The sequence below is a fragment of the Pipistrellus hanaki genome (assembly GCF_964339955.1).
Source record: "Pipistrellus hanaki genome assembly, chromosome: 7".
Taxonomy (NCBI): Eukaryota; Metazoa; Chordata; class Mammalia; order Chiroptera; family Vespertilionidae; genus Pipistrellus; species Pipistrellus hanaki.
Window position 1 is genome coordinate 28,254,436 of NC_140509.1, and position 2,868 is coordinate 28,257,303.

The window sequence follows — 2,868 nt, forward strand, 5'->3', positions numbered from 1 at the left end:
TTCAAACAAGGCCTTGCCCTATCTCTATTAGATGGTTAAAAACAAACCCCCTTGATTGTCAAACTGCAAATACTCTAGAATGGCCTAAGGAAAATTTCAGATTTGCAACCTCTGTGATTTTAATTCCACCTTTCCTTTTTATTTTATTTTTTTTTTCAATACAAGGCTTTTATTGTACATCTTTATAGTTTCACAAATAAGTGTGACACATCATTAGGCATCTCGGTGTTTCTATAACTGGACAACTTAGATCTTACTCATCAGCCTGCTGAACTGCTCCTTTTTCAGAAACGTAGGTACCATCCAAACATTTTCTGATATCCTTGTTTTTAACTGTTGTGGCTTGCTGCATCAAAGCAGCTGCATTTGATACAAGTTCAATGTCATTTCCTTCAAGAATCAACTCATCTTCCTGGGCTTGAGATACTGAACAAGCAACGCCTGACCTCATCCGAACTCTGCGGATGTAGTTTTCGCCCCTAAGATTTCTAATTTCAACAAGAGAACCGTTCTCCGGAATAACGACGCTGATGGGGAAGTGAGCGTACATAGACCTCATCTTGTAAGGGAAGCCCAGTGCAACACCCTTGATCCTGTGCCGTGCATGACTGCAGCTAGTGCGAACCAGTTCCTTTGAATTCCCCTTCCCCCTTGTCAACCCCGAGCCTCTACTTTTTCTTTCCCAGGAGAATGGACTCTACATGGTGGTGGTTGAAGTCGCTATGTCAGGTGCCTCTGGGGCCCTTCACAATAACTGTGCGAACCTTTAGAGACACGCCCACATTTCTGGGATGTCCACAGTCTGACTGCTGAGAATGGTCTTCATCCTAGCAGCAGATGCGCCAAAGGAAGCCTCCACCTTCACTTTGGACTCTCAGAGTTTTCCTGCGACTCCTGAATGCTCAAAGTAATCCTTTCAGATGTTGTTTTGGTAACTGTTATTCAGAATCCATACATATTCTGTAATGGCAAATCCCTCCCGCCCCAGATTAATCTGTCTGATATATTACTGCTAGAATTATAAGTCTAATAAAATTTTCTATGCATGCTATTACTTTCCGAATAAAATAGCAGTCAATATGAACAGCCATGAAGACTCACAAAAAGTCAAAAAAAAAATAACAGCGCTGAAATGTAAGAATGTGTGATACTTTCACAGAAGAACCATATTGAGAACTTATCAGTGATCAATGAATGCTTTGGTCAAGAAACTAGATTAGCAGGGCCAACCATGAAAACTTTTAGAATTAGATTAAACCGGACTCTTTTAAGATTCACTACTGCTGACACTTAGAGTTTATCTGTAAGAAACAGTGTTCAACCGTCCTCTGTGGGAGTGTCTCTCTGAGAACAGTCCACTCTTCAAGCCCCTCACTCCACACTGAGTCTGCCACTTCTCACACCCTCCCGGTCATCCTGGGCACCTTTATCCCTTCACCCACTTAGAGCTACAGCTCCCGGGGTCAGACAAAATCGGTAACTAAGTAAGCCTATGAGACAAGGGAAGTGCTATTTTTCTTCTGTTTCTCAGAAAGAAAGAAAAAACACCTAGTCTTAAAAATGAAGTCTGAGAGTGTCCTGGATACAGTTTATTTTGTCAATTGTATTTTTATGTATTCCTTTTGGTTAAAGTAGTAGTACAAATTTCATTTTATTATACAGAAATAGATTTTTCTCCCAGAGGTAACCAGTCAATGTGAGCAGGAAAACTTCCTCCTTAGCCACTAAAGCTGTTTTATATAGGCTACAAGGCCACGGGCATTTGTTAAGGCTATGTACACATTCGATTCCATAGCTTGAAGCTGAGAAGGATTCTGTTCATGCCATGCTGAGCATTAATGTAATTGAAGAATTCATGTTCTCCCTGTTGGCAAACATCCTTCCTATATAAAGCTGTCTCATTTAAGATGAATAAATTATTAGCAACAGCAGAGAGAAGAGAAAAAAAATTCAATCTAAGAAAAAGGAATAATTTCCTTCAAGACTGACAGACAAATTATACACTTTCAAAAGCTTTATTATTATTATTATTATTATTATTATTATTATTATTATTCTAGGAAACAAAATGGAATAGTTGGAAAGCATCTACTTTGTACATCTAGCTATAAGGCACATGTAAGCAGGGGATACTGTGAAACATGGAATTAAAGATGAGGTTAAAAGACAATGGACTGAGTGCTCAGGGTATAGAAATGCATTGGGGCCCCAACAAAGATATGGAAAGAGTGACAAATACCTAAAATGGAACACCAGAATTAAGTTCTCCAATGAGAAAATCCACAAAAAGGAGACTCAACAGTGCAGAGAAGTGAATGAGTGACAAAAATGGAAAAGCTTCCAAGGAAAGTGAAAATAAAATGGAATATGCATAAGGAGGGCAGAGAATGGAGACCTAGCTGATGAATTATAGGTGCTACTGAGGAAGAAGTAAGAACAAATGGAACAGATGTAATGATTGTAAGTATAATTATCATTTTTTTAAAATGATTCTTGTGGAAGAAAATCTGCCTGCTGATATTTCTGCTCATAACAAGATATGAGACAAATAAAGTTATTCCATGCCTAGGTTTAACTTAGAACTAGATATGCTAATATATATACCAGTGGTAAGTTTTAAATAGATGATAGAGAGAAATGAATACGTATAGTGATAGATAGATGGAAGGAAGAAAAGATCTCCCTCTTACAGAAAATATAAACAAAACAGTCTCTTAAGGGAAATTAAAGGAAATAAAAATATTAGCTAATATATATATTTGCTATGTGCCTCCCTATATTCGAAGTATTTTATATATAATTTCAACTCTTATTAAATTATATAGACTATTAAGTCTCACAGTAACTGTGATGTTGGTATTATCATTC

General features: G+C 37.5%; 1 pseudogene across 1 annotated transcript; it reads right to left on the reverse strand.

Moving 5' to 3' along the window:
• Positions 1 to 222: 222 nt before the first annotated feature.
• On the reverse strand, positions 223 to 835 carry LOC311625250 (large ribosomal subunit protein uL6-like; annotated as a pseudogene). Its single transcript has one exon. The product of its transcript is annotated as a large ribosomal subunit protein uL6-like (transcript).
• Positions 836 to 2,868: the final 2,033 nt, after the last annotated feature.